This window comes from Chenopodium quinoa, unplaced genomic scaffold, assembly GCF_001683475.1.
Source record: "Chenopodium quinoa cultivar QQ74 unplaced genomic scaffold, ASM168347v1, whole genome shotgun sequence".
NCBI classification, from domain to species: domain Eukaryota; kingdom Viridiplantae; phylum Streptophyta; class Magnoliopsida; order Caryophyllales; family Amaranthaceae; genus Chenopodium; species Chenopodium quinoa.
The window spans coordinates 8,005,025-8,015,912 of record NW_018743331.1 but is presented as its reverse complement, the minus strand read 5'-3'; the positions used below and the strand labels follow the sequence as shown (position 1 = coordinate 8,015,912).

Sequence of the window (10,888 nt, the reverse complement as noted above, 5' to 3'; positions counted from 1 at the left end):
TACACTGCCAAAACAAATATCCGATGTCCACAAGATGGAAATACATGTCTCAAGACTGGAGGCACATATCCAAATCTAGTGAGATAGAAGAAAATCGGCAACGATCTCAGTAGTTTTGTCCGCAAGATGAAAACACGCATCTCAGGACTGGGGGCACGTGTTTAAATAGGTGCAGCTTTAGTTGGGGCCGCTCTTTATACAGGGTGTGGTCGGACACCCTAACTGTTCGGTAAAGCAAGACAACTTTCAAGCTAACTGTATTTTCTTCTAACGAGGGTCGTCTGGCCCCGATGGTCAGCGCGGCTTGTCGACTTGTTAAGCTTACACCTTAAAAGAAAGAGGGGTTTTACCGTTTTTGATAGGATACAATCACGTTGCTAGTGCAATTTTACGCAGCACATACACCATATAATTTTACGTTGTACGTACGTTATACATTTTATGCTGTATGTACGCAGTATTTTTGTTAAGTAACGACAAAAATGCGAAAAGCGTGACATTTCTTTAAGGGTAGTACAGGAAAATGCCAAACTGTCTATGGGAGCTTTTACGTAAAGAACCACTACGTGATATTTTTTAGACGCTTTTCCGAGAAAAAATTCAAAACATATGCTTGGGGCAGGCACAAAGCACGGTGCGCATACAAGATGATGCAAAAAAACTATCAAAAAAGAAAATAAACTACAAAATGCAAAGAAATTTAAAGGGATTTTGATAATTTGCGCGTTATTACGTCTAACAACGCACAAAACCGTTAGAAAAAATTCAAAACGGATCAAAATTCGAATACCGGTTTTTTAAGTGACCAGTATCTGCACGCAACTCTGGAGGTCGCGCTGGCTAGGCGCACGCAATGTTCAGAGTTGCGTTGGGATGTCACGCGCAACTTTCAGGGTTGCGAGCGATAATTAAATCAATAAAAAAGAAGAACGAAGAGCATGATTTTCAGTTCACTCTCTCTTTTTCCTCTCTTTGCCATTTTCGCTCCTTTCTCTCTCTACAAAGCTCAATTTTCATCTCTTCTTGAAGCTTAAGAAAGGAGATTTGGTACCCCATTTGTGTTTGCTAAAATCGAATGTAAGTCTTTTTTGTTGTTTTCGCTCATTTTTGGCCGAAATTGGGGAAAATCGAACCGAAGAACCCTTAATTTCGAATTTGGGGGTTATCGATTCAGCCCATAATTCTTGAAATTGTTTGTTTGATGTTGTTATACTACGTTTAAGGAGTGTTTTTCAACTAATTTCATGAAAAATGGTTATGTATTGAACCTTGTATAAGCATGTTTTTGTTTATGTTCGTTTTCGTACTTTTCTTCAATTTTTTAGTTCGAGTTTGCTGTTCTTGCTTGCTCATTTGGTTATACTTGTTGATTATGAGATGAATTATACTGTTATGCTTACAATTATGCTCATGAATCATGTTTTGAAAATTTGGAGTTTGAGAAATGGCGCGAAATGTATGTTTTTCCTATTTTTTTTTTGTACCATTTTCAAGCTTCTAAATATTTGTTTGGTAGATGATAACTATATTTTGGTGATTAATATTCATCCACGAACTATTAATTTCCAAGATTCTTAGAAATAATCTTTAGAATGGTTAGTTGAACTGGTATAGGTTGGCTTTATGGGCGTTTGAGCCCCCATTTACTGAGTTCAATTGCAGGTGTCGTAGCCCCCAAGTATTGGGTGGCTTTCGACTTAGTGTTTTTCCCTTTTTGCAGCCATTATGCTGCTGAAATGGGTCTAGAATTTTTCCTTATGTTTAGGACTTAGAAAATGTATTCAATCGTGTAATTTTTAAATCCCGTCGATTGATTGTTTGTAGCATGGACTCTCCCCCATTTTTGGACGCTCAGGAGGTCTTAGGAGGACCAGTTCCTAACGAGGCGGTTTGCTCTCGAAAGAGGGTGGCACGTGTTCGTGAGCAAGGCCGAGGTCAGCACCGTCCTCACGAGGAGTTAGTTTGGGAGGCTCCTCCTAACTGGTATCTGTAGGTACTTAAATGGATCCTGGATCATCATGTTTCTATTCCGGGTTGGCGTAGCATAGTGAGTGTCTTTGCGCTTTGTTTCTTTGTTCCTTTTTTTTTTAAAGTGAGCCTAGCATGCGCTTGTATGGTTCGATTGACTTAAGAGGTCAGTTTCATGCTCTGCCCGAGGTGGCAAAGGAGGTGATCGAGCTTTCGAGGGTCGGTCCCCAGGTGGCAGCCCTTCGGGATTTATTGAGTCAGCCTATGCCATTGGCTTTCCTTCGCGGTTTGTTAGAGTTTTGGTGGGATTCCACTAACACTTTTCACTTCCCGTAGGGCGAAATGACGGTTACCCCTTACGATTTCTCCATGATCATGGGTTTTCCTTTTGGACGCAAGCCCGTGGTTTTGGGGAACGTAAAGGGGTCAGACGAGAGACTGCGTGACCTCGTGGGGGATCATCTTGCGGCGACTCTCCATGTGTATGCGCATTCTTGTCTGTACTCGGTTCTTGTCGATGAGTTGTCGGCCGATGAGGTTGACCGACAATGTACTCCTGAGTAGCTGGCTCAGATATACATTGCTCACGTTCTTTCTATCACTGTTCTGATTGATTGGGGGGAGCGTTTTGCCGTCGGGTTACTCATTTGGCTTAGTGAGTTGGGGCAGGTGGGTAACCTGAACTAGTAGAGGTGTCGTATGCCCGTATGCTTACTGCTATGGGTAAAGCGACCCGAGTGATGGATTCCGCGGCAGCTACTGAGGTGCCTGGATCTCCATTTCATGGCATGGCCTATTCTTGAGGTATGTGTCGACATATATGATTATTTTTCGTTTTTATCTTTCTAGTGATTCTTAAGCTAATCACGTTCATTCATTTTTTAGGCCTGGGGTATTCATACCTGCCTTTTCTAGCTCCCAAGACACTCGGGCCGCCGTCTCGCTTCCCTATGGGCCATCGTCTGGTCCGAATAGGGAAGAGACGAGCTACTATAGACGGTGACTTTTTCCAGAGGATTCTTTCGGTGACTCGTGCGTCGATGAGTATGGTTTTATAACATATGTCCATATTATTTCGTTTTAGTCATCATCATTTTTTAACATGATGTTGTATTTGTAGGTCGACCTTCGCCCTTGGGGCTTGGTCGTGGGGGTCTCAGAGGCTGTCCGGGCAGGCAGCGTTCGTTGCCGTTTCTGGGCGCTTTATCAGGAACTTTCCTTGTTTCACTGGACATACACGTGGTTTTTAGGCGAGTGCGTTGTCTGGCAATTTTCGTCCGAGGAGCCTTTGATTCCTATGGGTCCTCTGATCCGGATGCTGCGTCTGAACTTACTGTCTACCGAGGACTGAGCTTAGGCGGTCCTTGGTTATCCTGTAGAACAGTTGGTGCTGCCTAGGGCTTCTGATCAGGTCTTTGTTACATCCAAACTGACTCCTTTTTCCAGCTTTCGTTCCGGTTAGTCTTTCGTTCTCTTGGTTTTATTATATTTTTTTCGGCGTCCGGATATTGACCCTTTGTTTTATTTTTTTGTATTTTTTTGTAGAGGGTCGAGCTGGGCGGTTGGGTTCCTCATGTGGCAGAGATCTCGTACGCCGATGCTTTTGGATCGGTGATTCATGAGACTCTTTCGGCAGCAGAGGATAAGGACATACTGTACGGCCCAAAGACGGTTGAGTCGGTGTGTTTTGTTTCGCAAATGTACATAAATTTTTATCTATCATATACGTTTTTTTTATAACTTTCCTTTTTTGGAACAGGTTCCGCGGGAGACCGTGAACGTCATGGTGAGGACCCTTCAAGCTTTCCGAGCTGCTTACTGGAGGGCCCTCGTGGCTTTGTCATGTTGTGATCCTTGGATGGTCGCAAAAAAAATTTCTATCTCTCTTTCTTATTTTATCAAAGTTATTACATGAATGTGTATTAATCTTTGATTTGGGTTTTGCAGGATGTGCAGCAACCTTCCGGGAGTCGCCGAGCACCATGATTCCATTTTTATTGCTTCCTCTGTTTTCTTTTATGTACCATAAGGACTTTTACACTATTCACTTAATCTTCTTTGACCATCCTTTGTGATTTACTTCCTCTGTTCTGTTAATATTGCAACAATTACCATACTAGGAAGTTTCACAAATATTGCAACAACTCTATTTTTGGAAAGTTTTTAATTATAAAATTCCAATTTTACCCTTACTCATGTCATCTAAATACCCTTCATTATAACCCCCATTATTTCTTAATAACACTTACATCAGACTAACCTTTCCCACTAGATTTATTTACCACAGTTACCACACTTCTCTAGAATCTTCATCCTTTATGACATTTACCCATGTTCTTCCCCAAATTTGGTGCTCAGCAATCATCCCCAATTTCCTTACAAACCCAAATCTAGGGTTCTTGTTCTGCACTGAAATTATCAGAAAATTCCTCTATTTTTTCTCTATTTTGCTATCTCCTTTTTTTTTTTTTTTTTTTTGTTGTTGCATGTATCGGTATGGAAAGCAATCTCGTAGTTAAGCTCAGCAACACTTACGGGGAAAACCAGATCTAGAGTTCTTCAACAAAAATTCAATCGAGGCTTCAAATCAAGGTGCTTTTCAATAAAATTACTTGATATTAATTTGAATAGTTGTATTGACACACGAAATAATTTTATCCGTTTCGATCTGGAATTTTTTTTTCCTGTAAAAAAAAAAGAATCTAGTAATTGTTATTAATAATGGGTTGAATGGTAGTTTTTGTTTTTCAACTTGTGTAGAAAATCATCTAACATGTGGTTTTTTTTTTTTTTTTTAAATTTTTGAGATAATCTTAGATTAAACCCGTGAAAACCCAAATTAAACCCGACCTATTATTCACCCGACCCGAATGTAACCCAACCTGTTATTAACCTGACCTAAACCCGACTCAAACCCGATAAAATGTATGACCCGACGTTACCCGACTCAAGCATAACCTAACCTGAACCCGACCCGTATTGGTCACGACATTAACCCGAAATGACCCGACCCGAGTTGACCCGGCCCACACTTACCCGACCCAAACCCGACTTATTTACCCAAATTGATAGCCCTATTAATCTAGAGCATGTTCAATAAATTTTGTTTTTAGAGGCAAGATTATGTTAATTTGATTGTTTGTATAGTGACGGTTGTTGATAATAAAGTTATGGACCACTTTGCATTGAATATCTTGGCTTAAGTACTGTTTGTGTTGATCTCTTTTTAAGTAAAAAAGAGTTAGTTTTTTTTTTAAATAAAAGAAATTAAAAATCTTGGTGATGATGGAGTATAATTTTTTCTTACTTGTAAATGGAGCAAAGAAGGTTTAAGTTTCGGTTATAAACTAAGAAAAAGACTTGATTTAATTTTTTTACAGAAAATAAATTAAAAGGCTTGATGGTGATGGAGTATCTTTTTCTCTTTCTACTGTAAAAAGAGCTTTTTGTTGTTAAATGAAATCAAATACTTTGATGATGATGGCCTATACTTTTCCTCTATTGGACTAGTTTTTAAGCATAATGATGATGGAGTATACCTTACATCCTATTCATGATGCTCTATATGAAGTATATATATATATATATATATATATATATATATATATATATATATATATATATATATATATATATATATATATATATATATATAAATCGTTTTTTTTATTTTTTTTAGGATGAGGTGGAACGATGGATTATTAGATGAGACCGATTCGGGGTATGTTAGAAGAATGCGGAAGGGAAAACGTCCAAGGTATCATACTGATACTAGTTCATCAGACAAAGATGATGATTGTGTGGAAAGTAGTATGCAACCATATTGGGAAACACATTGTGAGTCTGATGAAGAATAGGAGGCCGTAAAAAAAAGTTTAAAGTTTACTTCCAATCTTCAAGCGATGAAGGTGAGTTAATTGAAAAGACTGAACCTAGAACACCTCCTCCTCAAGTCTCCAATGCTGTTGGTCAAGAAACACCGGAGGGGATACAGAATACTGGTAACAGAATCCTGCGTACATGTCCTGGCACTTGTGTCTTGGAATCATTCTATAACAATACTATTACTTTGCCGCAAGCTGCAATTCTCCCTTTAACTCCTAGTAAATTTGATTCAGATGGTAGTTTACCCCCTCAATCATTCTCTGAGTTTGTCCATGGTATTGTTCTATTCTTTGTACTTCATATATTTATGTAATGATTAAGTGTGGTATTGCGGTGTTGCTATATGTATATGACCTTGTTGTTTCTTTGGAATACCAAATGTCCCTACTATTGTGGTGTCATTGGGGTATTGTGTTGCTATTGTGGTTAGTTTGATCATACAAGGAACTTGGCATGCTCATTTTATAACCTTTTGAACTTATAAATACACATATGATACATTCATACGAAGTATTTTCTATTATGATGTTTACAAAAGTAGGTTCCTGTTATGCCTTCATAAAAAGAGTTTGCATAACACCTTTACTAAAACAGGATAGTACATTGAAAAGCTAACTAATTACCAAAGCATATTGGTTTTACAAACTCAACTGATTTTTCAATATGTGCTTCCAAAAAATAAACATGTTTTCCAAATATTTTTTCCTTCTAACTCCCAAAACATTGATTTTCACCCCAAAGTGCTGATCAGGGCATATTGTCTTCAATGTTGCCTTGCTGAGCAGCAACATTAACCTCAATATGTCCCTCATTAAGGAACGTAGATGCTTGTCCCAAAAGATCACATGGCACTTCCAATTGGACTGGCAACAATCCCAACCTTTCAAGCCTCTTCTTTCCTTTATGTGGGTTTTTGTACTTATTTCCGCCATTCACTTTTAGAACTTCAAGCATACAGTATTGCATGTGCAGCCATGTGTAGTTGAGTGATCTAGCGTTAAACTTATTGTATGCATTTGTAACTGCTTTAATCAAATCATCAATACTTTTCGGAAGTTCCTTGTACTATATGGATTGAATAGCTCTAAAATCCCAAATCTAAAATATTTAGGTCAGGGCTTTGAGCTGGCTGGTTAATAAGTCTAATGTTGAAACCATCTTTTGTAGCAGCTTCCATGAACTCTTTGTCAGTTGGACTGATATGAGGACGTGCATTATCTTGTTGTATCCAAATGTCTTTGCATGCTCCTATTGGCCATTTTTTTCTGATAGCAGGAAGCATTTCATTGATAAACATTGATCTGATGACATCTTTAGTGACAGATTATATTGTCTTCATTTCAATTGTTCCCTTTGCTCTGTTTGTTGAACTTCTCTGTGCTGCCACGCCTTCTACAAAAGGAAAAGTCCCTATATTAGCATCCCAAATTTCCTCCCCTTGTTGAGTAATGTGTGGTCTAGCTACACCAGATCCAAACATCACTTTTTTCTATAAAATTTTTGCTTTGTGTTGCCCTGTAAGGATCGTCCTCCCAAGGAAAAAGGTAAAACCTTTGAGTCTTGGCACTCGTAAAAAACCATTTTTCATCTATGTGAACCATGTTGTACATTGCACTAAACTTTGGTAGTTCATTCACACGACCTGGTATGACACCTAGCATGATGTATTGAACTCTTGTAATCTTGTGGTGAGGTTTCAATAATGGTTTAATGTTGTTAGAATGTGCTCTAAGTAAACCAGCCCTAATGCCTCCGTTAACGACCTTATAGTTGTTCTTTTTTCGATAGGGACAACACCTAAAACTTCAGTATCAAAACCAAGCCTTTTCCTACCTCTTTGTGTCTTTTTACTGCTCACATTGATTACTTGTTGTTTACTTAAATGGTTTTTCGCCCTACACCAAATTCTGTGGATTGTTGTTCTGTGTACCTTATATTCTGTTGCTATTTTTTTAATGACTCCATCTTAGACAGTTTTCCTCCCATCCTAAACTCTCTTACCTTTTTTACTTAAATCAATTTTTGAGCTATGTGTTGTCTATCTCTATTAGTCAATTCAAAGGTTTTGACTCCATTCTTTTCTCTTATTACTTCATTTTGTTCCATAACTACTACAAACGGGTTTATTTCATTATCTGCTTCAATATTAATATCAATATCAACACTATCAGATTCTGAAGAAAATGTTACCTCACAATCTAACATCCATTCTTCAAAGGCTTCAAACTGATCCATTTGGTACAACTCCTTAAGATCATAAAAATCATCCATAATCTTCTTAGGTGCAGTGTGTGATGTGGTTGTATTATCTGGATTGTAGGTGAAGTGTGTGCAATGAAGTGAAGGCAAGTAGATGGTTATAAGTGCCCGTGTGTGCTGCAAAGTGGAACAATGAAGAAGAAGAAATGTACTTTTGACTATTTTAGATTGGATAAGAATTTATTGAAGTGGAGTTACGAGAGAATGTTCTCTGTAAATTTTTTGGTCCCTTTTATAGTAGCTTTAAATTAAAAGTTGTAAAATAAGTTGAAAATTTCAAACATTTGGCGGGAGTTTGAAATTTTCAGATGTGAAAATTTGGTGGGGTGAAAAGTTGAAAACTTTCCTCCAAATCCTAAGCCACGGTAAAAAGTGGCAGACCTCAAATGGGTCTTCTTTTTAATTTTGCTTATTATTTGTTAATCACATGTGCAACTTGCATAGCTTTTTTTTCTCTCTTCACTTTACTTCTTTCTTAAAACATGTGCCCACACCCCTTGTTGCAATAATAGCAGAATAGAGGAAGTATCCATTAGGAAAAACACAGTCATGTGGGATCTAGTTAGATTTGTCCCGAAATCTACTTTTCTGTAGACACCTGATTGTGTCTCCCTAAAAACCAAACCCAGTGATGAGTACTTTTCACGTCTTTGATTAACGAGTTCAGTAAAGAGTTCAAGAGTCTTGTGAAGTTCCCTTAAGCCTTGACCATGTCCCTAACCTTTTCTAAAATGTTTTAAATCCAAAATCATTTATTTCGTGCCTTTAAACCCAAAATCATTCATTTCGTGTCCTTAAAATCATTCAGGTTGTGTCCAATCCATAAAATCGTCCAAACCTGATTATTTTGGTCCATAATTCTAGTCTAATTTCTTTTTAGTTGTATGGGGCTTGAAAATAGCTTTCCAATGATATATTATTAGCCCAAATCCGACTTAAAACGAACAAGTTATGGCCAAAATACTAAACCGAGCCCAAACCGAGCCTAGGTCTATCTTACCTACGACCCAATGATCATATGAGGGTCTAAATATCTTAATTTCTAATCCTAAATTAATTAGGACTCTTTTAGAAGTTTCTAGTTTATCCTTTCCGAATAGATAAAGATCAAAGAGTTTGAGATTGACTAAACTTCTCTTTTTATAATCCAAAACTAACACTGTCCACTTATTCAATCATATCTCAAATTCTACAAAAGATATCAATCTGATTCTAATTGGGTTGGAACTTAGACTTTCAGAGCTTTCCAACGATATATTATTTATCTTATTCTGATTTCCGGATCAAAAGTTATGATAAAAACAAAAACCGCAAAAACTGCTATTTAACGCACCGCGCCAGTTCCATCGCAGCGCGATTGAGTCCAAAGCGCCGTGATACACTTGTCGCGCCGCATCAAAAGGAGTTTTATCCTGTTTCAAATTCTGATCTTTTCTGATTACTTCGACTTTATTTTTTCTTATAAATAGAGGTCGTTTTCCTCCGTTTTAAATCAGCTAGAACCATCAATCATAAGTTATAATCACCTAGCTCCAACAATCATCATCAATAATCCATAATCTTACCCTAAACACATCCTTGTCACAATACCTCCTTCGCGAGATTCGAATGCTCTTAGCCATACTCGACGTTGCCTTTGACCTCGACATGAAAGGTTGATAGTTTTGAGGGTTTGGTCCCAAATCTATATTTCAATTCATATTTGATTTATTTGCTTTATTGATTTAAATTTCTAGAAGTTTACTAATGTGTGTGTTTTTTTTAATAGCAAGAAGGTTGAAGCATCAAAGTGAGTACTTTAATCACCCTTATTATTATTCTTTGATTTTGGAGTAAAATCATGTTTACAATATTATTTGAACTCCTAGTATCATGCTTAGGATGTTTTATGATTTCTAGTATCATATTTAGGATAGTGCTTTAATTTGATTTTATTATTAGTGACATGCTAGGGTTTGTTATTAATTCGTTTAGTATAATGTCTAGGATCTTATTATTAACAATGTTTTGATGATGTTTTTATGATGATGTTTGTTAAAATAATCATATGTTGCTTGATTTTTCATGATTTATTATTATTGCTTGATCACGCCCCTTTTTGCAGGTTTAAAGGGAATTTGTACTTGAAATCACGCCTAATAAGATAATTAATAATTTGATTTAGGCTAATATGACCTTAATTCAAGTGACCACCAATAATAGATTTGATTGTACATTAATAATCAACCAACGTAGACTAAACAGATTTAGGGTTAATTTAATGTTTTTATGTTGATCGAAAAACGCGCATGAATATCAAAAGAATCAAGTAGAGGCTTATTTAGGGCGGTTTTGACTTCTCTTAGGTCAAATTCGTACCATCATACCCGAACATCCATCATGGTTCCGAACCACTATGGAGTTAGCAATGTCTATGATTGTGAATTGGGTGTAACCTTCACACCCGTGAACGGTTTACAAGTTCCTAAAACTTGTTGGCGACTATTTTATCTCTAGCGTCTTTTCCTTGGAGCGCCGCCATACTTAAAAACAAGACCCATAGTAGGGCTCAAAGAGCTTGAAAAATTCCCTTTTGAAAAATTCCCACAGTAGCTTTTTACAAGTTCCCTTTTGAGCAACGATTGAAACAATGGGTAACCTACCTTTCAAGTGAAAATAAGTTAGCTTTTAAAATATACCATCTAGATGCCTTGCTAAGTTACATGCAACTCAACATTAATTTTGATTTTCTTCATGGCGCTGTTAACCATTGGGACTCTAATCACCATCTTTTCCT

At 37.3% G+C, this 10,888-nt stretch overlaps 1 long non-coding RNA gene across 6 annotated transcripts; it reads left to right on the top strand.

Annotated features, from left to right (window-relative positions):
• The first annotated feature begins 955 nt into the window (after positions 1 to 955).
• On the top strand, positions 956 to 8,555 carry LOC110737874. Of its 6 annotated transcripts, XR_002514502.1 has the most exons (9): positions 956 to 1,077; positions 1,825 to 2,047; positions 2,854 to 3,012; positions 3,089 to 3,425; positions 3,514 to 3,648; positions 3,728 to 4,560; positions 5,648 to 6,128; positions 8,025 to 8,091; positions 8,174 to 8,555. It is a non-coding gene; the product is annotated as an uncharacterized LOC110737874 (long non-coding RNA). The 6 variants fall into 6 exon arrangements; XR_002514503.1 differs by lacking the exon at positions 8,025 to 8,091; XR_002514504.1 differs by lacking the exons at positions 8,025 to 8,091; positions 8,174 to 8,555 and having other exon boundaries at positions 3,728 to 3,754; positions 3,916 to 4,560; positions 5,648 to 6,363.
• Positions 8,556 to 10,888: the final 2,333 nt, after the last annotated feature.